Below are 25,836 nucleotides of genomic sequence, written 5' to 3' on the forward strand. Positions count from 1 at the left end.
CACACACAGAGATGTAAAACACACACCCTGTCGGACCCGCCATCTCCACTGCCACCTGACCCCACTCCTTCCTGTGGGCTGTATGTATGCATATGCTTGTATTTGCATCTGTTGGCCAGGTGATCCCAAACATAGCTCTCTCTGGCAAAGAGGCTACTGGGCCCCAGCATGGCATTCATATGTCACATTCTGTGTCCAAGCTTTCAGTCCCTTTTTGCACAGCCCCACACAGGCACCTGACCCCAGGGTTGAACGCACTCATGAGAACGTGACCATGGCCACAGCTCCAGCGTGCTCACATGCCGCGGGCTGGCACCAGCTACAAAGTCCTTCTGGGCTTCTCAGAGCCTGCAGCCTGGGCACTAGTAACCTGGCATGGCCTAAGCTCTTGCCCTGACATAGCTAGGCTGCCAAAGGGAACCCATTTGGGATTGCCAGTTCCTGGCTGCCCCTTGAAACTTGGCCCAGCTGCCCCAGCACCAGCTTGCAAGGGCTGAGGGCTCCCCAGGGGGTGGGGACAAAAGTGACAGAGAGTGATACCCCTATGTGTGAGTGTATTTTCCAAGCTTGTTAAACTGGGATGGGCCCCTGGCCCTGTGGAATGCACCTTGCACCTCTGTGCTGAGACCATGCTATACGGGCAAGGCCCTTGGGATCCAGAGCCATCTCTGAGCATGTGGCTTTCCAGCTGTCATTTCTAACTCCAGGAGAGTACCCTGGCATGGTCTCTGGCTCCTCCTACCACACTCATCTCTCTCCCACAGCCACAAAGCACAGAGCAAGTAGAAGGCAGGTAACACAGTGGGCAGTGCAGATATCTGATTGGTGGGGTAGTCCATTATACAGAAGGAAAAACCAAGGCTGCAGGAGGTTAGGGCATGGAACAGATAGATTACTTATAGAATCTTCTGGAAAGGTCCCTCTTAGGGGCACTGGCCATGTATCCCAGTGCCATGAGGGCTTTTGGAGCCCAGATTTCCCTCTTCCCACTCCGGTGCTCAGGCTGTGGTTCTGGCTGGGATGGGGTGGGGACGTGTTTCCTCTCCCCAAGCATATGTTTAGGCTCAGGAGAATAGCCCAGAGTTGCTGAGTGGAAAGTGCGTGGCCACAGGTGCCCATCTCTGTGCCTCTTCAGGAGACTGCCATGACACCAGCCATCTCACCACTCTTGAGCCAGGCAGGGGTGCTGGGAGCCCATGGCAAACCCCGCTGGGCCTGAGCCACCTGCCTGTTCTTGGCCTTTTACCATGTGGTGCCCCAGGCCCTGCTCCCCAGGATGCCTTGAATGAAGGGGCAGTGCCGGTCGGGGAGACATCAGAACCCCTTTCCCCCAGCCTAGGGATGACCCCGACCCCCCGGCCATTCTGCTGGGTCCAAATGGGATACTCCCTACTGGGTTGCATGAGCTAGGCCCCTCCTGGAAGTCCCCATCATTGCCCTTCTCCCAGCCTGGACCTCTCCTCCTCTTCATCTGTCTGGCCTGGCTTGGGTGTGTGGATGCTTCCTCAAGTCCCAGCTTAATTCCTGACTTTCCCAGGAATCCTTTCCTGATAGTCCCAAACTCCCCAGACCTGTATAGCCTGTACCTCAAAATCTAGGGCAGCAGTGCAAACAGTTTGTCTCAGGTGGCTATTTTGAAAGTTTGAGGGTGACTGCCCAGGGTGTCATGTTGAGAAATCTAGGGCCACATCTGGACTCATTTGCAGAGGTCAGCATTAATTAGTGATGTCTGCTGTGGTATGGGATGGGGAGGTGGTGGCTCTCAGGCTGGGCACATGCCAAAACAAATCCAGGGCTAAATTCTGAAGTGCTGTTGCTGCGCTGCAGTGATTTCCTGAAGGGTTATCACCCTCCTAGCTCCCAGCACCCCAAAATAGATTATAACTTTTCTAATTTGTAATCTATGGGAGTATACTTCTGTCTCCTATAGATTCTAATATAGATCTAGATACATAGTAGACGCTGAAGAGGGGAATACTTACAGCATGCTAGAGATGGAAGGATTTCTAGAGATCACTGAGTTCAGGTATGGCAAATAGGTTTCCTCTTGCTACCAACCCTGAACAGACAATAATGACTTTCAGGAGCTGTGCTGATTCAGAGACTCAGATCAGGCTCAGTTGGGTCGATTAGTGATGTCTGTCATGGGCTCAGCCATGGCAGTAGTTGTACCAAGGTATTGCTATCCCTGTTTTATTTCAGTCTTCCAAATATATTCTTATGGAAACTAGGACTCAGAGTGGGTAATCTGTCAGAGGTTACCCCACTGCTTGCTTGGATGATTAGAGAATCCTCACTCCTGCCAAAGGAGTTTCCCTGTCAGAGGTCAAGGTAAGGAAGGTAGAATCCTCACAGCCTGGGTAGACAAACTGATGATGTGTCTTTCTGAGACTGGTTCCTACAGCTGTAGTCTTCATATGTCTTCATGCAGTTTTTAAACTTTTAAACTTTCACCTTTTGATATAGTAGGTGGTAGGTACAATGGAAACACTGTACATGACATTTAAAGGCAAATTGGATTTTCTTCTGGCAGCCACCCTGGACTTCAGACTTGCAGGCCCCAGAGCATGGTTTATCTCCCCATCTGCTAGAGCGATTTTCCATTTGCTCCGCAATGGGAAATAAGAATCCATCATGTGCCATTGTGTCAGGAAGGTGGTGTCTACTTTAATAAATTTGCTTTTAAATGCTGGCTGTCTCTGGAGATTGTTTCACTCATGCCTGCAGACAAAGTGATTAAAGTTGCAGAGTGTACACGGTTCCTGCAAAGACCCTGAGCGCCGTTCATATCTGAAACCCTTGCCACATAGGGGAATGAATGAACCGAGATAATTCCTCTCCTGTGAGAGTCTCGGTGCCACAGGCTGAAGCACACGCAGGGAAGAATTGAGGATATTTATTTTTCTTTAAGTTGTTTTCCCTCAGGGAAAAAACCCACAGGCTGGGGATGTATACCTCAAGCCGTTCATTTTCTTTCCTCTCAAATTGACGTTGCTTTTCTAGGACTTTGCCTCTTTAAGTGTACCAGATGTGACAGCTTTGTAAGTAAATGAAGTACTATGTAATGTTCCACTTCACGTCCTCCAACAAAAAAGTGATTTGAAATATCGGTTAAAAATAAGTGTCACATATATATTACAATATTTTTCCAAATGCCCATGCTTTAAAGGGGGGTGAAGGGACAGTTAACACACTCTTCAGTGGTATCTGAATCTTAAGTTTTATCTTTCCAGGTCTATTCCCTACATAGCTGATCATTCATGGTGACTGTAGGCTGATCTCTTGCCCTCTCTGGGCCTGTTTTGCCGTCTATCAAATGGGCTGACTTTGGGCCTGAGCAGCAGGAAGTGTGATAGAGCACCAGGCTGTGAGGGTGGCTCCCTTTTGTGTCTTTGTATTGGGCGGGATAGAGTTTGACCTGCTGCCTACCAAGTGTCCTGCCATGAGTCCCAGAGCCCTGCAGATAATAGCAGCCACGCCCTCCGCCTCAGTGCCCACTTCTGTGAGAGCGCCTTCAAATCTCTCATTCCTCTCATCTCACAATTACCCTGCGAAGGCGGGACTGGTATTGCATTGTACAAAAGAGGAAAGAAACCTGAGCTTGGAGAGGTTGCTAATAATGACAGCCACTAGCAGTTTTTCAGGTTTTATTATGTGCCAGGCACTGCGCGAGCTTGTCGTATGCATTGCCTCATTTATTCTTCAGAACGACCCTAGCCCTATGAGGTAGGCATCATTTCTCCCATCTTATTGTGAAGGAAACAGACTCAGAGAGGTGAAGTGATTTGCCCAAGGCCAGACCCCTTCATGGGGATCTGCCTTGCAAGAGGGCACCTGCAAGAAGAGGGAAGGTATTGGTAGCAGTGAAGTCCATTCCAGAGAGCAGGCAGGAAGTGACAGCAGGATCCCCAGAGACCCCCAGGACCTGACTCAGCCTGGCAGTCTGTTCAGGTCTCCCCAGGAGAGTAGACGGTGGATGGGGAGGTGAGGCTTGGGGGTTAGGGCAGAGAAGAGGGGGTTTTCCTAGAGAACTCAAGGGACAGGAGGAGAGAAGATACAGCACAAGCCCCAGGACCCATGTCCAGGACACTGGGCATCTCCCAGGACCCCAGGCATTTCCCCCCGTCCCTCTTAGCTCTTCGCTTCCTTGCAGCTCAGACCTCTAAAATCCTCCCCTCATTTCCACACTTCACCTCCTCACCTGTGGACTCTGGGTCTGCACCTTCTGCTTCTCACACTTCCTTGCTGCAGACTCCAACCTCAGGGGGAACCCCAAAGGCCCAGCCCTCCCCAGCACTGAGTATCAGAAGTGCCACAGCCCTGCCGTTAACAGGGCCCACCACCTCCTTTCCCCACAGCTTGGTCTTAGTGATGCTGGCCACCCTACTGCAAGGCCCAGGCCCAGGGGTAGACAGTAACTGAGTTTGGATGTCCTTCCCTTCACCCGACACCATGCCCAAGGAGAAGCAGCAGCAGTGCAGCTTCCTGGGAATGAGGCTTTCTTTCCACCTTCTCGTCCATTGCCCTGGAAATACCTGTAGCAGGTGGGCAGGCTGGCAGGGAAGGCCAAGGGCATCTGATGTCACTGCTCCCCAGCATTGTTTTGGTTCCGGCCACAGTGGGGGTGGGGTGTATGTCTGTGTGCTGAGTCCACTCAGTCCCAGGGCAACCTGGAGCTTTGTCTCCCTGTCCCCTGCCAAGCTCCCTGGTTCCTGGCTGAAAGCATTTCCAGGGTGTCAGAAGCTGCTGGCTTCCCCAGGGCTGCCAAGGGGAGAAGGGGCAGGAGAGCTGGGTGGGGGTGTGAGGGTCCCCCTCCCCAGTGATCCCCATAGCCTGGGAGTGAGAGGTGGACACTGTACCCGTGGTCAGTAGGGGAGTAGGTGTCCCCAGGACACTAGGAAAGCTGGTTCACGCATGTCTCCCAGGAAGTATTCAGGGAGCATTTGCTAAGGTGGGGATCGCTGCAAGGTGGAGGGTCCCAGGGTCCCCCTTCTGGTTCTAGGTGTGTCCTTCCTGCTCACTATATCATGTCAACTCCATCAACCTTCAGCCAGGTCCGCGCTCGCCAACCAGCAGTCCAGTTTCCCAACTCAGCACAGAGGGAAACTGATGCCTAGTAGAGAGGATAAAAATGAGCTCAAGGTCACATCCAGTCAGCAGTATTGTTGGGACTGGACTCCGAGGTCTGACTCTTGGTTCAGTGCTCTTTCCCCTATAGCCGGTGGTTATGTAAAGTCATGTAAAGTCATGTAAAGTATATGCAAATGTCTGTGGCTTCCTACCGACACCTAGCAGAGGGGGTTGTGTGTCCCACTGGGGCTGGCGGGAGTCTTCTCCCATCACAGACCGTCAGTTCTGAAAGGGCTCGTGGTCATTGTTTTACCCACTTTCTGACTCAGGGCCTGGGCCCCAGCCTTCTGTGGAGATCAGGAGGAGCACAAATGGCTCTGGGACCATGGGTACCTGGCATCCTGCTGGCGTGGGGGGCATAGGCCTGACAATGCCAGGAAATGGCCAGAGGAAGCCTCCGGATAGGCCCCTAGAGTCCACAAGACAGTGTGGGCCTGGCGCGGGGAGGTTTTCTCACGAGTCCTGGGAAGTCGGCTCACTGTCTCCGGGCCCCCTGGGTCCCCATCAATAAGCTGGCCTGAATGGAGAGGCTGGGTTGGGGGAAGGAGATTTATTTCCTGGCTTAGGAACCAGCCATTCTCCCTGCCTCCCATCTTCCTCCTGGCCGGAGAACAATGAGACGTCCCCAGAGAGGCCTTCCTGTGGCAACAGGTGCACTGAGCAGGGTGGACAACCACCACCCAGGCCCCCATAGGCTCCAGCTGTGCACGTGGCGAGCCTCCACCATTGGCCCTCCTTCCAGAACAGCAGCCTGGCGCCCTTAGAAACAACACCAGGCACTGACCCTTTCCCCACTATTTCTGGGTCCAGGAAGTGGCTTGTTTGTTTATACAGTTCAGATAATGTTGCCATATTTCCCCAAACGGTGGGAATTAAGGTCTGAAAAATAATCACCCTTAATCCCACCCAGATGTAACCACTACTTGCATATTAGTGAGTTTCCTTTCAGGCTCATGCCCAGGTTTGTTTTATGATGTCATCATGTACTTACATGTTTCATTTCATGCTCAGGCCTCTACACTTAACATTATTCCATGAACCTTTCTTGTATAATTACATAGACTTCATAATTAGCCATTAATACCTGAGAAGAACCCACACTGGGGATATGCTTTAATTTATTCAACCAGTTATCCCTTTGTTGGGTGTCTTACTGTGGTAAATAGCACTGCATTGAACGTCTCCATGCTCATAGCTTGGTTGGGTTCCTTGGGAGAGATTCCCAAAAGTAGAATTCTAGGTAAAAAGACGCGCCCTCATTCGTACACACTGCTAGATTGCTTTGTGGGTTTGATGCAAGTGTCATCACCAAGTTGTCATTCTCAGAAGTCCTAGCAGTTGTTCATGGACCCACAGGGTGGTAAGACGTATTTCCTAGACAGCCCAGACGTCCAAGTGTCACCAGGCCCACTGATGATGGGGGAAGGGAATGTGAATTGACACAAAAGGAGCTTGGGGCTCTCACTTCCAGGGTCCCTAACTTAGAAACACCCCGGGGCTTTAGGGACAGGATTCACTGAGAGGCCACTCCTCGTTCATAATTAGCACCATCCATCCCCAGTCAGATCTGGAACGAGCGGAAGCCCTTTAAAGTAATTTGCTCTTTTAATATCACCCCTGTGATCTCATTTAATTTTCTCAACCAAACTTCATTCACGGAGGAAGCCAAAAGCACTCCACCAGCCCGGACTGAATTCTCACTCTTTCCAAACAGTGGCTCTGGACTTCTGCAAGCTCTGCTGAGATTTGTCTGGCCTCCAGCAGCTTGCATCCAAAGCCAAAAGGGCTGTCTCTGTCCAAAAACAAAAGGCACAAGCATAGTGTAAAAGCTGTGGCTTTAAACATAGGCAAGCAGCTCCCACTGCCTGCCTGAGTCCCCACGGTGGGAAGGAAATCGACTATATATTGAGTCATACTCCCTGGCAGGCTCCGTGCTGGACATTTTTTTGGTTGGGCGGGGGCATGGTCTCAGTGATCCTTCTGTGAACCCTGCGAGATTGGTAGGATCACCCATTTTACAGATAAGGAAATTATCTGTAAGCTCTGAGTCGCAATGACTTGTCAAGGTCCCTACCATAGCCCCTTCTTTGGGAGACCTCCAGGTGACACTGCACATGGAGCTGGGGCACTGCTGTCACAATGTCATACCCTAGAGGTGACCAGGTGAGTGGCCGAGTACCCGCCACACCCCTACGCTGCTCCCACTCACACAGCCACTCCCAGCCCTGGCCCCAGCTCCTCCAGGAAGGGAGCCTCCCTCCGCTGAGCCAGCAGAGCTCTCAGGCCATTGGCAACTGGGCTCAGGAGAGCCATGGTGATTTATGGCTGCCGCGTCTCCCCAGTGCCCCGCCTAGGCCCAGTGTACTTACCGACTAATGGAAGCTCGAATGGAGGGAGATAATTCTGCCAGGAGCTGGTTCCAGTGACAGGGGCAACCACCATTGCCTCAGGGCAAGGATAGGTTCAGAAACAGAGAGGACTTGGGCAGAGGCCAGAGACAGAGGCGCTGAAGGCTCTTGAGAGCAGATGGAGCCCAGGTGGGGACTCGGGCATGCAGAGGGTGGCACTTCCTGGCAGCCCAGTCCCCAGACCCGCTTCTCCAGGCCCCCCAGAAAGAGCCAAGAGGTGAGCCAGGAGCCCAAGGCCGCAGGTGCCCAGCAGCACACCCGCCTGTGCATTTGGTGTGTGGGTTTTGATATTCTGAGAACATCCAAGCTTCTCACCTAACCCCTCAATGACAGATGGGGAAGTAGGGGCCCAGAGAGGGTCAGGGACTTGTCCAGGGTCACACAGCATGTTGGTTACTGAGCTGAGAGAAGAGCCCTGGGATGTTACAAGAACACAGCAGCCGGTGTGGAGTGAAGAGGAAGACCTTGGACAGGGCGGGCGGGAGAGTGAGCACAGAGCAGGGAAGGTGCAGGGGGACGACAGTCAGGGTCAGGGATTAAGGAGGAGGCTTGGGACAGCCCCAATAGCAGGGCCCAGAGGAAGGGGTGCAGCAGCTGGCATCGACCCTCCTGGCAAGGGAGGGTTAAGGGGGACCTGGAAACCCACAGCCCCATCGGGTTCCCTCTGTGAGCCAGCAGGTGCTTCCTGGGGCTCTGCCGGGCACTGAGGGGTGAGCACCCCTGGATCCCACCTTGCTCCTTTCCACTGATGTCCTCCAGCCAGCATGGCCCACCACTCAGCTCTCCTGAGCCTCTCTCTGTGCCCTCTTAAATGGGACTATTATGCCTTCTTCAAAGGGTAAGTGGGAGGCACCAAAAAGACAGTGAATAGGGAAGTTCAGATTGAGAGAAAGCCAAAGTGAAGAAGAGACGCCCACCTCAGTTCAGATGTCTCAGCACCCCTGGCACCTCTCTTGCCCCCTTCCCCTCCAGGCTCACACAGACTAGTCACATAGGTTGCTAGTGCCTCAGTGTATCCCATCTGTGAAATGGGCTCCCCTCACAGCCCCTGGCAAGAAGGCATATCCCTGGCTGGGTGGTGAGCTCCCTCCTGCATGCCAAGCCCACACAGCATCTCCGAGGAGCGCCTCAGTGGTGAGCTGCCCCAGCCGGGAGTGAATTCTCACCATGGAGAGACGTACATACCAGGTGTTCCTTGGAGGTGCTGTGTGGGCTTGGAAGATGTTGTCCATGGCTGGGGGCCCAGCAGCCATCTGGGGCCTGACAACAAGGAGTGAGGAAACAACTGCGCCTGTTGTAGGGCAAAGAGGAGCCTCTGTCCCCTCCTGGAACCAGTGCAGGCTGTGGCCAGGTGTGCAGGGAACTCTTCCAGGTCATCTGGCTCAGCGGCTTCCACAAACACCTAAAATCCATGCTATGCATAGGCACCTGCCTGTGCTAAAGTCCTTTGATATATGTGAGCTCTTGGAGGTAGGTGATGTTCTGATACCCTCTTTATAGATGGGAAAAGAGGCCAGTGGCTTCAAGTGCCGTGTCCAAGAAACACGTGCTTTCAATGGGAACTGTTTTTGAGAGTTTACCTGATGCCAGGTGCACAGGAGCTAAGGCATTACTTATCCTCTTATCTTCTAGGCTAGGGACTGTTAGCCCATTTTACAGGTGGACATACCAAGGCCAGGGAGACAAAATCGCCTGCCTGAAGCCCCCACAGTTATTGATGCTGAGACTCTATCCTGCGGATGTTGGGCTCTTTCCACTGAGTAAGGTTCCCTCACTCTCTAGTGACACATGGGGTGCGCTCAGCCTGAGCCAGGGCAGGACAGATGCAGAGACCCCCACTTCCCTCCTAGGATAGAGGAATCTGTATTGCTTCATGCTTGTCTCTGCCCACCTGCTGGCCAAGCCCAGGACAGGAAGAGAGGGCTCACAAATTGGGAGACTCTGGGCTGAAGACCCAGTGGTCTCAGCCATTTTTGTTTCTTGTGGGTCCCAAAACCACCCATTCCTCCTCCAAGGCCAGCCCTGTAGCTCCTCCAGGAAGCCTGGCCCCTTCCTGAGCGGTGTGGCCAACTCTCTGTGCTTCTCCTGGAACCCCCACTCCAGAGCACCTGAGAGCAGCCGGACAAGCCATGGCCTTGGGCAGCATCCTTTCAGAGAAGGAAGGGCCAGAGAGGGGAAGGGACTTGCCCAAGGTCACACAGCTAGCGACATCCCAAGCAACCCTGCTGAAGCTGGCACCCGCTTGCCCCCAGAGTCACCAAGGTCCCCACCCTGCCCCAACATTGCCTTTTCCCGAGGAGTTGATTCCCAGCCTAGCAGAGGAGCCGGCAGATGGGTAAAGACCCTCCCGCTGAAGAACTGAGCATCCCAAGACCCTCTCGTCCTCCCCACTCAGTGGCCGGCCAGGTACTGCCCTGTCCAGGAGGCAGCTGACAGGCAACAAGGGAAGAGCCGAGCCTCGGGGCAGGCAGCCCATGTAGGGCCACGTGAGCCCAATGTCACCAGAGTCCCATGGGGTGAACTGGGATAGAATGGCCCAGCCTTTCCTCATGGGCAGGGTGGAGGGAGGTGAAGTATGGCCATTCATTAGAAAAATAATGACTGGGCCGGGTGCTGTGGCTCACACCTATAATCCCAGCACTTTGGGAGGCCAAGGCAGTAGGATCGCCTGAGGTCAGGAGTTCAAGACCAGCCTCGCCAACATGGCAAAACCCCGTCTCTACTAAAAATACAAAAACTAGCTGGGCATGGTGGTGCGTGCCTGTAATCCCAGCTACTCGGGGTGCTGAGGCAGGAGAATCGTTTGAACCCAGGAGGCAGAGGTTGTAGTGAGCCGAGATGGTGCCACTGCACACTCCAGCCTGGGTGATACAGCAAGACTCCATCTCAAAAAAAAAAAAAAAAAAAGGAAAGACAAAAAGAATAATGACTAATCTTGGACTTGGGCAGCCCCTCATAGTTTTTGAAGCACTTCTGCATCCATCAGAGAATGTGTTCTGTTCATTCAAAGACTGAGAAATCAAGGCTCAGAGAGGCGAAGCGGCTAGCCCAGTCACACAGCCAGGCAGACTGTGGGGAGGACTTCATCCTACACAAGGTGCATGTGAGTTTACTGAACGCTGCAGTCAGGCCCTGTGCTTGGTACCTTCACATACGTGACTCTGTTTGCCATAACGACAGGCCTGGGAGATTCCTGTGGATTGTCCCATTTTATAGAGGAGGAAATATAGACCCGTGACTTGCCCAGGCCCCACAGGGACAGAGGGTGGAGCTCGGTAGCTCAGCCATAGCTAGGCTCAGCCCGGTCAGTGGGCGTGGGTCCCTGCCCAACTTGCTGAGGGTCTCCAGGGTACGTTCTGCCCACCTCCTGAGTCTGGGGTAGATAGCCAGGGGGGCTGGATAGGGGCAGCTCCGAGTGCCAGTAACAGCACAGTTTGGGTTTGAGCTGGAGCCTTTAAGGGACAAACAAGCCAGCTGCCAGGCAGGAGCTTCATCTCGGTAGCTCCTGATGGAGAGAGGCGGGGGGCATGAAGCATCAGGAGCAGAGGCACCGATGCCCTCTCCTTCCTGTGGCCCAGCATGGGGGTGGCCACTGCTCCGGCCCCTGCCCAGGGGCTGGCTTCTCTGCTTTTGCCAGCTGCCTCCAGCGCCCCTGTTTCCATGCCTGACATCCAAAACTCAGCTGGAGAAACCACACCTGAGAAATCCGGCATTCCATTCCTTGCCAGGGGCCTCCGGATAGGGGAGGCAAGCAGGAGTGCTCAGGACCGCCTTTCCCCGCAACCCCAGGGAGGAGGTGGAGTGGGTGGAGGCGAGAGAGGCAGGCTGGGCCCGGGAGCACAGAGGCCTCTAATGGCACTGGGTGTGGCCCATGGTCCCTCTGGCTGGCTGCCTTGTTTCCTAATTAAAGTGCCCTTCTGAAAATGCCCTCCAGTCCAGGCCCAGCACTGCTGGGTGAGGCAGGCACCTCCCAAAAAATCTCAGCAGCTTTCCTGCCTTCCCTGCAGGGCCTCTGGGCTCAGGACCTTTAGTCATCTGGGGGAGGCTGGGGGGCGTCAGGGTTGTGTTCACCCTGTTATCATCACTGGGCTCCCAGAAGCTGCTCTCTGCCATCCCTTTGCTGAGGGCAGCAGGCCGTCCTCATTAAAGAGCCTCGGCAGCCAGGATCAAAGGCGCTATTGAAGAGGCTCCTAAGAGCTGGGGGACGCCAGGGCCAGAAGACGGGAGGAGGAGGTAGCAAGGAGACTGAGTCACTGCAGGCCAATTGTGGTGAGTGGGCAGTGGGTGGCTGGAGCCAGGTTTTCGGGCTGGGAGGGAAGCCCAGCCAAGAGGCCCAGGAAGGGGCGGGCAGGCAGCTGGGAGCCGTGCAGAGAGGTTGCTGCTGTTGCGCTGGGACACCTCCGCCGCTGAGCAAACCTGCACCCCCGCAGCCCTTACGAAAACCACCTTCTGGTGAGGGCAGCAGAGCAGCCGGCTGGTTCGCTACTAGGGGCCAGCGTGGGAATAGGGAGAGGATGGGACCTTGAGTCCAAATCTTTCCATTCGGGAAGCCCATAATTGACAGGGCTGCACCGAGGGTGGCACGCTGGCAGTACCTAGAGGCTATCATTATGGAATAAGGGCCCCTCAGTTCTTTAGGCAAGTCACCCCAACTCTCTGGACCCTGTTTTTCCCTTGGGTTAAGTGAGGGTGAATAGAATAGGGATTAATCAGATGGGGAGAGGGTGGAATATCTTTATCACTTGATTGGTTGTGGCTGAGTATAGTCCTGTGCTGAGAAGGAAGCCTTGTCCAGATGTACCACACTTGATTAGTGATGCCTGCCAAAGCCTCAGGATTGGCCAGGTGGCCGTGCATTTGCCCCTAGACTAGATTTACTCTATAGCCCTTGCACACTCTAATATCCTGAGATTCTGAGGCTGACAAGGCCCGGGCTGGCATGGAAAAGACCTCTCAAATGCTGGCCCTGACTTCCCCAAAGGACATCCTTCCCTGAGACGTCAGTGGAAATCTGAGCCTCAATTTCTTCATCTTTCAAAGGGAGAGAAGGACTCAGCTGGACCTCTGACCTGCTTCAACCTGCAAACCACATCATTCTTAGTATTAACCGAGTCCTTCCTTGTGCCCCTCCTTGTGCACAGTGCAGTGAGGGGTGCAAGATGGAGTGTACCTACACTCTGGAGTCTTGCCCTGTGCAGGCCTGGCTGGAGCCCTGCATCTGCCTCTTACTGGCTGTGTGACTGGGGACAAGTTACTTTAAGCACTGAACCTTGGTTAGTAAAATAGGGGTAATGGTACCTGTCCACAGGGTTGCTGTGCCCATTGAATACAACTACGTAAAGCCTGTGACCCCAGGCCTGGCACAGAACACCCAGCCCTTAGATTGGAGAAGGGTTAGAAGAGAGACCTCAGTTGACTTCTTTGCCTATTCTGACCGTGGCTTTGGATGGGAATTTGGATGGGGGTGGGGCGGGGTAGGGGGGAGGTGGGAAGATAGTTTCAAAGCAACACAGGCCCAGACTGTTTGCTCTCAACTCTCCAGAGACCACAGCCCCCGCCTGAGCTGGCTTCTCCATAAACTCCCAGTCCCTTCCTTTAACCAGCCCCATAAAAAGGGAGTGGGGCAGGAGGGAGTCCGGCTGTAGACTTTGTAATTTGGCTTGGAGGTGGCTCCTGTTCGTTTTAACCAGGCTGTAATTACGGCTGGCACCCGACACCCCCTCATTACCGGAGCCTGGAAGGAGGACTCTAATTATAGCATACTGGGTCCCTGCTGGAGTGGGCTGGGAGAGGGAGACCACAGTGGAGGCCTGTGTAGGCAGAGAGGGACTCTGAGCTGGCTGGGGGGATGGGGCAGGGCCAGGGTTGGGCGGGGGGCTGTCCTGGGTTCCTCGTTTCTCTTGCTTTCAGTCATCGTTGGGAGAGATGGGGCATAGATCCAATCCAGGCCATTTCCTTGGGGAGAACAGGACCTAGAGGAGCCCGCCAAGGAGATTCATTCATCCATGCACGAAGGATTTATTAAGCATCTACTGTGTGCCAGGCTGGCACTGGGTTACAGCAGTGGGTAAACACGTGCCATCCAGCCAGAAATGGTGTTCAGGAAGAAAGCACAGTAAAGCCGTCTTGCTGCTGGGAATGTCTGAAGAAGTCCACATTGATGGCAAATGGCCACCGCTGTGAGCCTTGATTACCCTCTAGTCACCCCAGTCACTCCCCTGAACCCCCCGGGCCTCACTTGGCACAGCAGGGCTCCAGGACCCTCCCCCAGAACCCTGTCAGATTGTTGGCTGCCCACGCAGGTTAAATGTTGTGTGGCTGTCACTGAGCCTCTTCCCTGGGACCACAGAGTCGATGGGGGCACAAACCTTAAAGGAAATACACAAATAAGTATATAACTTGAAAAGGTAATGAGGGCAATAAGGAAAAGAGATGCCAGAAGAAGAGCCAGGGCGCTGGTTTAGGTGGGAGGGGTGCAGTCAGGGCTCTCTGGGGAAGTGACCTTTAAGGTGAGACCTGGAGAAGGAACAGGGTTTAGCCAGGTAGGAGTGGGAAGGCAGTATTCCAGGTGTCTCCACGGAGGCTTGCAGCCTGGGCATCCTACGTTCTGAGGTGTCCCCACACTGGGGTGGAGGCAGTGGGGTTTCTCCTGCTTGTCATACAAAGAGCACAGGACTAAGTCTGTAGACTTGGTGCTCAGGCCCAGCTCTGCCAGAGAACTGTGTGGCCTCAGGCTAGTCACACCCTTTGTGGGCCTCAGTTTTCCCATCTGTCCAAAGGGAGGCCCCTTCAGGCCACTGGCCCTCCCTCTCCAAGCCTGAGGATTTGAGGAGTCCAGCAAGTCCTGTTCAAATGCCACTTTTCCGGATGCCCCTGATGACTGAAAGGCAGCCAGGGCACTGGGGAGGGGGCCAGAGAGCTCGAACTGAGAGCTCCAGACATCCCATCCCCTTCTCTGAGTTATTAAGAGCCACCCGGAAGCAGACACAAAGGGAATTGTCCTGAGCTAGAGTCAGCCCCCAGCCCCCAGCCGAGAACAATCAGAGAGGAAAACCAAGGCCATTTGTCCAACACGGAGTGCGGCAGTGACGGCGGCTGGGAAAATGCCGAGTATTTCTCAGCTAAAATTAGCCACCTACTAAACCTTTACATCAAGGTCAACCTGAAGCCTCTATTGTTTTGAACTTGGAATCCCAGAGGACTTGGGGGCAGGGCTTCTCAGGAGAAGCAAATGACCATCCCCTCTCCCAGGGGCTGGGCCAGCCAACACCAAGCCAACCCTTGAGCCACAGGGGTGCCCAGTAGGGTACCAGGGGACAAACGGACAGACAGACAGGGAGGGAGTCTAGCTGCCCAAGGTTACTAAGCGTTGGTGGCTGACACAGCTTCTGGTTGCCCCATTTGAGACATTCTTCCTTCACCAGTGATACTGATATACTCTGAGCTAAATGGGTGGCAGGGAATGGGGAATGTGGAACTAGAAGGAATTGCTGGAAATATAAGAAAATAATTCTTTATCCTTTCCAGAGGAAGCAGTCAGTGTGGGCATCCCTATTTGCTAATGGTGGACAGTTCCTGCCATTGGGGTGGCAAACCTGCCTTAGAATCTTTCCTCTGCCACTTAGTAACTGTCTGACTTTGCACAACTTTGGATAAACAATAGAGATGGCTATTGATACCAACCTCATAGGATTGCTGCAACAATTAAATGAGATAATATAGAAGATATAGGTATTAGCAATGGTAATTATAAAACAAGAATGCCGCTTTTATTCATTAAGTCTTTTTAACATGCCCAGCACTCCTCTAAGCTCATTGTGCATATTAACGTGTCTAATCCATGCTAGAAATATTATGACCCCATTCTGCAGAGAAGGAAATGGAGGCCCGGAGAGGCAATTTTGCAGGAACACAGGTGATGGCCATCATTTATTGTTATTGCCACACAGCAGGTCCTGATTCAGGCTCAGATAGCTAAAGCCTGGCACCATGCTGCTGTGTAATTCCTTCAGCTCCTTTTGAAAAGTCTCCAGCTGAATCATAGAAGTGTTAAGGAAAAGGAAGCTGACATATGTTAAGCACCATTATGTGCACTAAGCGTTTGATGTTTCTGTCGGGAGGCAAGAGAGCATAGAACCGTGTGTGGACTGGCAGCAGCACCTAGACATTTCTTAGAAATGCACATTCTCAAGGCGCACCGCACACCGACTGAATCAGAACCTCGGGGCAGGAGCCTGGGTTCTACCAAGCACTCCAGGTGGTCCTCGTGCAGGCCATGGTTTGAGTACCACTGGCGCCAAGGTTAAAGAGGATGGGCTTGGCCGGCCGCCGTGGCTCATACCTGTAATCCTAGCACTTTGGGAAACCGAAATGGGAGGATTGCTGGAACCCAGGAGTTTGAGACCAGCCTGGGCAACATAGTGAGACCCCTGTCTCTCTAAAAAAAATAAATAAATAAAGAGTATGGGACTTAGAGTCAAGGAGACCCAGATTCAAATGCTGACAACCCTGCTCTGTGACATTAGGCAAGTAACTTAACCTCCCTGTGCCTGCAAACTGGGGCTAATGGTAAGAATACCTACCAGAAAGAGTTGTTGGGAGGATTCAGTTAGATAATTATGCCAAGTACTTGGCACAGTACCTGAGAGCTAGTTAGCACTGTAAATGGTAGCTGTTAACTCATTACCTGAATTACCTGCTAGCACTGAAGAGGTACTAAAGGGAAAGGTGGATCTTTGTGGCCAGGGAAGCCATTTAATCCCAGCTGGAGTGAAGCTTCCTCTCTAAGGCAACCCGGCGGGAGTGGAGGCCCGGGTAACAAAAGTAACCCTTGCAGACTGAGGACATCAGGGGTGGCTGGGATGGACACTTCCTCCCCACCTGGGCTGCCCTGTCTAGCAGGGGCTCTCCCTGTCTTCCCTGAGCTTATGATGCCAACCAAAGAGATGCATGAACTAAGAACTTTTCTCCCCCACTGTCTCAGGGAAACCAGCTCTGAGAATGACAGTGTGGTGATGCGGCGATCCCCAGACCCTGGGCTCATGGGGGCCTCGGCTGCATGCTGTGACCTGGCGGCTTCTGGGAGCATGTCTTTGCTCTCTTCCCCTCCACCCATGTGTTTTCAACGGCTGCTTGGAGGCCTCAGGGGAGCCGTGCGCTCCTCTTCCATGCCTTCCTCCCTAAGGAGAGGCTCCTGGGCCAGCTGGGCATCGAGCACAGCGGACGGGCCCCACCTTCCCTGTGCTTCCACTGCTTGGTGAGGGCCTGCCCAGCCTCTGGGAGCCCCAGGCTCTTGGTGAGGCACCCCACCTCGACTGCTGGCTGTTCCCAGGTCCCCTATGCTGACCACACGGCTTAGTGTGATGCCACACTTTCTTTCACACCTCTCGCCTCTAACTGTCTCTGTGAGGTGGGAACGGTGATGGTGCACCCATTCTACAGAGAAACGAACCAAGGCCCCAGGAGCTAAGGCTAGGGCCCAGAGTCACCCACTGAACGGGTGGCCCAAAAGTGTTCTGGTATTTCCTGTCACTGGGTCGTGCTTCTGTCCTTTCTTTTTTTACCCCTACCTCATACTTTCTTATCCTCCTCAAGAAATCCCTAGAAAGGAACTGACAAACGGAGTGCCTGTCATGTACCAGGCTCATTTCATGAGATCCTGCAGCTGTGAGGGGAACCAGGCTCAGAGACAGGGGGTGGCTCCCCCAGCGAATGGCGGCAGGATGGGATTGAAGCAGGTCCCACACACTCCAGAGCGCCTTCTCCTTGGCTAACCTCCTGCAGGTTTTGGGCTTTTTGCTCCGCTTCATCCTCCCGGTATCCTGGTGCCCCTCCCAGAGGAGCCCTCTCATGGTGTCCTCGGCTGGATGCCTGCCCTCTGACCCTTGCACCCTTCCTCTGCTGCTCACTGAGAGGACATGGGGAGCAGGCCGAGCCCTGAGCCAAGGCGGCCCGGCGATTACATCAGCAGGTGCAAACAAGCAGGCAGGAGCAGGGACGGCTGTCCCTCAGGGCTGGAGATGGTGCTCCATCCGCCCCACGCGAGTCTGTTTCATTCCCTCCTTCTAGCTTGCATCAGCCTTTTGCAGCTCTGTGTCATCACAGAGTGGGCCAAGGCGGCGGCTGGGAGGCTGGGGCAGGGGTGGAGGCGAGATGTGGGGCTCGCCAGGGCCCCGGCAGCCTGGAAGGTCCACTCACTGTTTCTTCCCGAGAATGGAGTACAATAGTCCCCACTTACTCAAGGTCTCCCTGTCCACAGTTCAGTTACCCATGGCCAACTACAACACCAATATATTAAACAGAACATTCCAGAAATCAGCAGTTCACACATTTTAAATTGTGTGCGATTCTGAGTAGCATGATGGAATCTCCCACCGCCAGGATGGGAACCATCCCTTTGTCCAGGGTGTCCACACTGTATACACCACCCGCCCCTTACTTACTTACAGTGGCTATCTCTGTTATCAGATCGAAAAAAAAAAAAAAAAGTCTATCTACAGCTTGGTACTATTCAAGTTTTCAGGCATCCATGGGGGGTCTTGGAATGTATCCCCCACAGATACGGGGACTCCTGTAATAGAAGTTGGCTAGTGCCCAGGGCTTCCCAGTGGCAAAATATTTTTGTAGTTCTGACTTTGGTGTTTCCAACAGCCCTGTCAGTCAAAGCAAGTAGAAGTAGTCCCATTTCTCACAAAGGAAAATTGAGGCCCAGAGGGAAGTGGCTGCCCGGGGCTGTCTCGTGAGTCACTGACAGCACCAACTCATTTCACCTTAAGAAACGCATGGGATTATAAAAGCCTGGAGATTGAAAAATCCGTATAGTCGTCAAGGTGGAAGTAGTTAAAGCCTGCTTCCTAGAGGGAGTGAGCTGGTTCCTTGGCTGAGGAGGAGAGAGCTACTGAAAGAGCTTTGGATTGATTTTTGCACTGATGCTGGGTGGGCAGGCAAAGGGACCATTACATGGCTATGGGGGTAGGCTGGAGGCAGACTGGGCACTGGTCTAGGAGTCTCGATGTCTGGATTCTTAACCTTAAAACTTTGCTGTGAGCTTTCCACTGGTGGAACTGAAGCTTGATCATTGCTCTCTGAGCCTCACCACAGGAATGGTCAAGAGGAGGCCCCCAGGAAGTATTTGATGAATGAGTGAATGAATGAATGAATGAATGGGAGTGAGTGCTTTCTCACCATCTGCCTCCCTCGAAGTGCACCTGCGCAGCCACACAGGCCTTCCCCTTGGCCAGTGCCACCTGTCTCCCCACATCTCACCCGCTGACAACTCAGCTGCTTACCCAAACCCAGGGCCGGGGTCTTTCCCAGAACTGGGACCAGAGAGGCAAACACAGGAACCATGGCCTACATGCCAGGATGCCCACATTCCAGTCCTGGCTCGGCCTCCTAGCTGCTGTGTGACCTCAGGCAAGTTGCTACCCCTCTGAGGTCCCCAGGATATTCCCGGGACTCTGAGTCTACAAGGCCTGCCCTCCCCACGGCCCATGGAACCTGAGCCCCAGTCCTGCCTTGAGAATAGAGGCCAGAGATGGCTGCCTTCCTCCCTCACCCCTGGGGACTGAGCAGGAATCCAGGTGGCTTCCAGATTCAGAAAACTCCAAGGGGAAGCCCCTACCCAGTTCCAAGGACCCCTTCTACTCACCCCCCACTGCCAGGCACTCTCAGGGGCTAGTTCTCCCTCTCCCCATGGCACCATCTCTACCTCTGTTTCTCTCTCCCATTTGCCCTCCCCTTCTCATGCCCATTTCACAGATCGGCAAAGGCCAGAGTCTGGCCACCCCTTGTTCTGTGTCCCTTCTGTGACTTCCTTTATGCCAGTGTGATGCCGAGATAGGAGTGACGCTGCAGCCACAGACTGGTTGTTTGCCCTTGCACAAGTCATTGCCCCTCTCTGGCCTCAGGGTCCCCGACTGGAGGTGAAGGACTTGGATGCAGTATTGAGGGCCCCATAGCCCAGGGTCTGAACTGCCTCCTGGTGGTGGTGCTGACAGCAGGCAGCAGGCAAGGACTGCAGCAGTTTTTCCCCTTGGAAATGTGTTTGGCCATTGCCTCCCCTTTGCAAGGAAGGGTTGTTCGGTTCTAGAGTGTGGCGCTGAGGGAGGCAGGGGAAATTTGTGTGCCCTGGGTGCTCTAAGAACAGCCTTAACCGTGGACTTTCAGGGCAGCATGGGGGTGTAGGCACCCTGTCTGGCCTAGTCCGGGCAGCCCCCAGACCCAAGACTGTACCAAGGCATTTTGGGCTTTTCTGGGAGAAAGTGACAGGACACTGGGCATCTTCCTGCCCAGAACCCAAACACACAGCCAACTTGACGGCATTGCCAGGCTCACTCCCCATGCCAGCTCTGCGTCCTTCAGCTCCTCCAGCAACCTGAAACGCGTGGCAGGAGCAGGCAGCCCAGCTGGCCCTCGCCCGTCTGACACGTGTGACCGTGCGGGGGTGGAGGTGGGGAGACGGAGAGAGATGCCCAGCATGCTCTGCTTATGATTCAAAAGTCCTCAGTCAACAGCCTTTAAGGGAAAGCGCAGGATATGCAACTTACATGGTGAGACCAGATTTAGGTAACTAAATATTCATGCATCTAAAAAAGTCAGAGAGGATCAACATCCAGTGTAACTCAGCTGGGGTGGGAATGGGGTGGCTTTTATTTTCATCTTTTTTTTTTTTTCTAGATTGTTTACAATGAGGCTACTTACCTTTGTAATCAGAATAAACCCAAAAATCTGTTTTCACTTAAAAAAAAAAAAAGGAGTTTAGAAAAATGAAGTCCCCCCTGCCCCTTTCCTGGGAGTCTGCTGCACAGTTTCTCTTTCTGGCTCTGCTGCTCAGGTGCTGTGTGATCTGAAGCCAGACCACACCCTCTCTGGTCTCCATCCTCGAGGGCAGCGATTAGATGGTCTCTGAAGTTCCATCAGTTAGTGGAGTCCCGCAGCATGGAATTTCCCAAGGGATGGGCTTCTGTAGCCCAGGTCAGCCCTCTTACCCGCCCTCCACTGCCCAAACCCCCTCTGACTGCTCTCTCCCCACTCCACCTGCCACCCCAGTGCTTGTCCTGTGTCCCCAGTGGACCCATCTACACCACAAACAAGATTCCCAGGCCCTCGAGGAACTTGCCTTCCAGAAAGCAGACTTGTCCAGAAACAGACAGCAAGCTAACAAATGCATACACAAAGGTCATTCCAGAGGGAGGTGAGCCTGCCAAGGGGAAAAAAGGCATTGAGATAGCACGGGGAGGGTGGAGGATAGTGCATTTTCACTGGGTGGTCAGGGAAGGCCTCGATGGAGAGGAAGCATTTAAGTTGGGATCTCAATGACAAAGAGCCAGCCAAGAGAATATGTGTGTGTGGGCAGGGTTGGGGGAGGCGCTCCAAAAGAAGAGACCAGCAGAGGCGCTGAGGCTGGAACAAGCAAGGCATGTCCCAGGGAAACACGCCTGGTGGGGCTTGGAGCACAGTGAAAGATAGGTGAGTTGGCCAGGCGCAAAGGCTCACTCCTGTAATCCCAGCACTTTGGGAGGCCAAGGCAGGTGGATCACCTGAGGTCAGGAGTTCGAGACCAGCCTGGGCAACATGGTGAAACCCCCTCTCTACTAAAAACACAAAAATTAGGTAGGCGTGGTGGCATGTGCCTGTAATCTCAGATACTTGGGAGGCTGAGGCAGGAGAACCCAGGTGGTTGCAGTGAGCTGAGATCATACCACTGCACTCCAGCCTGGGTGACAGAGTGAGACGGAAGGCAGGAAGGCAGGCAGGCAGGAAGGCAGGCAGGCAGGAAGGCAGGCAGGCAGGAAAGAAGGAAGGGAGGAAGGGAGGGAGGGAAGGATGGAGGGAGGGAGGGAGGAAGATTGATTGGTGAGTCCATGAGGTTGGAGGGTTCTGGGTAGCTTAGGACTTCTCCAGGGGCACAGAGAAGCCGAAGGAGGCTGTACACCACTAGAGGGCGGGGTTTCTCTCTTGTGAGATCACTCTGGTGTTAAGAGGAAAGTGGGTTTTAGGAGCAAAGGAAAGATAGGGAGCCCAGGGAGAGGAAGGGTCCAGGCGGGAAGACCTGGGCTTGGAGACCTCAGCAGGTGGTGGGGGCGGTCGTGCAGTGTGAGGCATATCTTCCAGGTTCATCTGGCAGCACCAGGTCCCTCCAGCAGCACGAACTGGAAGTGAGGTGAAGGAAAGGGAGCCACTAGGCACCCTCCCCAGATGGGACCTGAACAACTGGGCACTTGGTAGAGTCTAAGATTGCAGCTCAAACTCACCCCATGCCAACCCTGGGTCAGGGAGAGGTGACCTTTAAAATAGCAGGTCTGAGTCACAGGTGGGGAGCCTGCCATTGCCTTAGGGGGACAGCAGCATTGACACAGGCCCACCCTGAGAAAGGCGCCACGGTCCCAGCCTGGGCGGGGCTCTCAGGGTGTCCCTGCAGATAGCTGTGGATGTAACCTGGCTGGGCATGTGTGGGCCTGTTGGTGTGAGCGTGTGTGTCTGAGGGGGCTTGCCACCTGTCACTGAGTGGGGGGCCAGGCTGGCCCCAGGCCTTACCCCTGGATCTCGGTTTAGGAGGGGCAGGTCCACAGAGCAAGGGAAGCCAAGTGCTGGAGTCAGGAAACTGAGACCCCGTCCCCTCCAGCAAACTAGTGAGCTCCTGAGAGGACAGAACAATAGCTGCCCCTGCTGGGCCCTCAGGGCCATTGTGGGTTTTGGTGGCTGTGACCTTGAACACGTCCTTTCACTCCTCTGCCTCAGTTTCGCATCTGTAAAATGGAACAGCTTTGCAGGGTCATTGTGTTGATGATGATGTGCACTGTCTCGTTGGAACACACAGGATTTTAAGTGTCAGGTGCAGGAATATGCTTATTACCCGCAGAAGCGTGGATGAGAGGGCTTTGAGCTCCTTGTCTGGGAAAAGAAGGGGAAACAGAATATCCCCGTCTCAGGGCCCAGGCCTCTATCACAGTGACCCCATCAGACCTGAAACTTGGAAAAGGAACCAAAAATTAGCCCCAAGCCTGAGCCAAAGGAACCCAAAGCCAGAGGAAGGGTCTGGAGGGAGGGTGGGGGTGGGAGTCGGGGTGGCCAGTGACCCAGTGACCGTAGTGCCCTTTCCAGCTCTGTAAGCAGTGTGGTCCCCACAGCCGGGTCCGGGCTCATCCCAGCACTGCACCTGCCCTGGGGCCTCGACCCCAGCCTCCCATCCACTCCTTCACCTGCCCCACAGTCCTTCGAGGGAGACGTTTCAGAGGAGCAGCTGGACACACTCTTCAGGATGCAGGCCCCTGCCCCAGCTGGCCACCTTGGCGAAGCTGCTTCCTGTGGCAGCAGAGGAAGTGATGTCAGGGCACAGATGGGTGCAGAGGGTGTGGGAAAAGGGCTGCGTGAGGAGCCGCCTTTGTTAGGAATGACTCGGCATCCCTCGAGCCCGCCAGCCCCCATTTGTCATCGGTAACGGCCATTGTGACGGCCTCCGAGGGGGCCCCAGCCTGAACCCCACAGCCGCAAGGAGCCAGGGCCAGATGGAGGAAGGGCTTTGTGTCCAGGGAGGGGTCCTTCCATGTGGGGTTGTGTGTTTTTAAAACATAATAATAAATGGGCTTCTCTCCCCCAACTCTCCCCGCTCCCCACTGAGCACATCAGCCACACAGTGAATGGGAGAGATTTTCCATGCAGTGGGAGGTCAAGTCTGGGGAGAATCAGCCAGTGTCCAGGGGCTAGAGAAAGACTGTGATTACTGATGATAAATGTGCCCAGCGTGGGGCATTTCTCTGTCCTCACCTCCCGCCTGACTCCTTCTGCCCTCCCTGTCCTAAGCCAGTCAGCCCTGGAGACACACAACCCTGCATGGCTACAGATGCCCACCCCTGGTGGTAAGCCTGGGGGTCCCAGGCCTGCAGACAAAAGCCAGCGGTGGGGGTTTCAAGGCCTTCCCTACCAGACCACAGCAGCTTCCCTCTGAAGTCTCCACCCTGGGCAACAGGTCTGACCGGAAGTGGACCCAGCTGAGATGGATGGCAGGAATTTCCATCCCAGGCATGGGAATCACAGAGCCCAAGCCTTCACCCACAACCCTGCCATGGCTGTACTGTCTTTCTGGGCCCGCTCTCCTGCCTCAGTCCTGAATCAGCAATTGGGCTCTGGTCCAGCTTGGCTGTTAATTTGCTGTGTGGTGTTGCATTAGTCACTTCCCCTCTCTGAGCCGGTAGAACGCAGGACTCCAGGGGCTCCAGGCTCTCTGAACATTGACTTTCTATGTGTCTCATCTACTCGGGCTCAGGTGGTGCTAGGCCAAGGAAACGGCCTGTGGGGTGTCTGACCTCCCACACACAGTTCAGCTAGAGAACAGCTCCTGCCTGCTGCCGCTCCCGGGCACTTGCATTGCCTGTTTGTTTGTTTGGAGATGGAGTCTTTCTCCATCACCCAGGCTGCAGTGCAGTGGTGAGATCTCGCAACTTCTGCCCCCCAGGTTTAAGCAATTCTTGTGCCTCAGCCCCCCGTGTAGCTGGGATTACAGGCACCGGCCACCACACCCAGCTAATTTTTGTATTTTTAGTAGAAACAGGGTTTCGCCATGTTGTCCAGGCTTGTCTCGAACTCCTGACCTCAGGTGATCCGCCGGCCTTGGCCTTCCAAAGTGCTGGGATTATAGGCGTGAGCCACCACGCCCAGCCCACAGTGCTTGTTAAGAAAGATATTTGCATCTGTTTTCTCAGTTGACCTTTCACAGCAATACCCCAAAATTGACAGAGCAGGAACTGCTAGTCACTTCTTTACAGATGGGGAAACTGAGGCCTTGAGAGGTCAAACAACCTCCCAAGGTCTCAGTGCAGGGTGAGGCTTGGAACCAGGACTGCTGGCTCTTGGGTCAGCCTGGGCCCAGGCTCAGAGGCGTGGTAGGGGCCATAGCACTCCCCGGCTTCCCCTGGGAATAGTGACAATCTCTCGCTTAGGAATGTTGGAGCCGCCCCCTCCTCTCAGAAGACCCTCTGAGCAGTATAGTGTCTTTACATTTGTCCTGAACTCACCCCTTCGCCTCCTGGGCCCTCACTCCTCATCCAGATGGGTCAGAGTCTGACACCTCTTCCACAAGCCTGTGTCTCCACAGCAGGCGCTGCACAGGCCCAACCCCTGGGAAGAAGCCTACAGATGGGCACAGGGCCTGCTGTCCAACCAGCTCCACTCCACTCCCAGAAGGTGCCCTGTTGCCCATGGGGGACACCAGGAAGAGCACAGTGTGTTCCCTGCCCTCCAGGAGCAGCCACCAAAACTGCGAAGGAGCCTTTGAGCTGTCTGACTCCAAACAGACTTTGCAGAAGCAGGAAGGTGCCCGCTAGACCCTAGCCTGGTCACCTCACCCTCCTGCATTTTAAATGGGTGGTGACATGAGGAACTTGTCCATAAGGAAGCCAGCATGGAGGTGAGGGGTGCAAAAATGTGTCTTCTAGAGAATATTTGGATAAGATCGCCTGGGAGACCAGGCTGTAAGCTCCAGACTGGGAAGTGCACTGTTTAGTTGGAAGTGTGCTGTTTAGTTAGTTTAGAAGTTAGAATTCTAGGCCGAGTGCGGTGGCTCATGCCTGTAATCCCAGCACTTTGGGAGGCCAAGGCAGCTGGATCACGAGATCAGGAGTTCAAGACCAGCCTGGCCAAGATGGTGAAACCCCGTCTCTACTAAAAATACAAAAATTATCTGGGTGTGGTGGCAGTGACTGTAATCCCAGCTACTCGGGAGGCTGAGGCAGAGAACTGCTTGAACCCGGGAGGCAGAGGTTGTAGTGAGCCGAGGTTGTGCCACTGCACTCCAGCCTGGGCCACAGAGCAAGACTCTGTCTCAAAAAAAAAAAAAAAAAAAAGTTAGAATTCTAGCAATGGCTGGAATCTCAAATTGCAGCTGAGAGTAAGGAAGGCTTTTCTAACTATTAGGTCTGTCCAAAGAAGAACCTTGCTGAGAAAAGCAGTGATGAGTTCCCCGTCCCCACAGGTATGTGAGTCAAGGTTGGCTGAGGAGTTGATGGGAGACATTGGATGAGATGGCCCTTTAAGTAACTTCCATAGAGACCTCATATGTGCAGGTAAAGGCAAATTAGAGGTGAGAGTTTGAATGGCGCCCCTCGGAGGTCCCATCCACAGGTGCTGGTGGTCATTTTGATCTAAGGCCTGGGATGGGTAGGCTGGAGCATGGTTAGGAGAGCCCAAGGGTAAATGTTTTCTCCTCCTCCTTCCCCGGGTTCTACCCACGCTCTGCTTTAAGACCACCCTATAGCAAAGGCAAGGAAAGGGACCCTAACTTAAGCAAATGTGCTTTCTG

At 54.0% G+C, this 25,836-nt stretch overlaps 1 protein-coding gene across 2 annotated transcripts in view; it reads left to right on the plus strand.

Moving 5' to 3' along the window:
• The window catches only part of LOC105466060 (unc-5 netrin receptor B), an 87,646-nt gene that overhangs the window by 36,932 nt on the left and 24,878 nt on the right, over positions 1–25,836 (plus strand). The gene's annotated exons all lie outside the window — the stretch shown is intronic.

This window comes from Macaca nemestrina, chromosome 9, assembly GCF_043159975.1.
Source record: "Macaca nemestrina isolate mMacNem1 chromosome 9, mMacNem.hap1, whole genome shotgun sequence".
Lineage (NCBI taxonomy): Eukaryota > Metazoa > Chordata > Mammalia > Primates > Cercopithecidae > Macaca > Macaca nemestrina.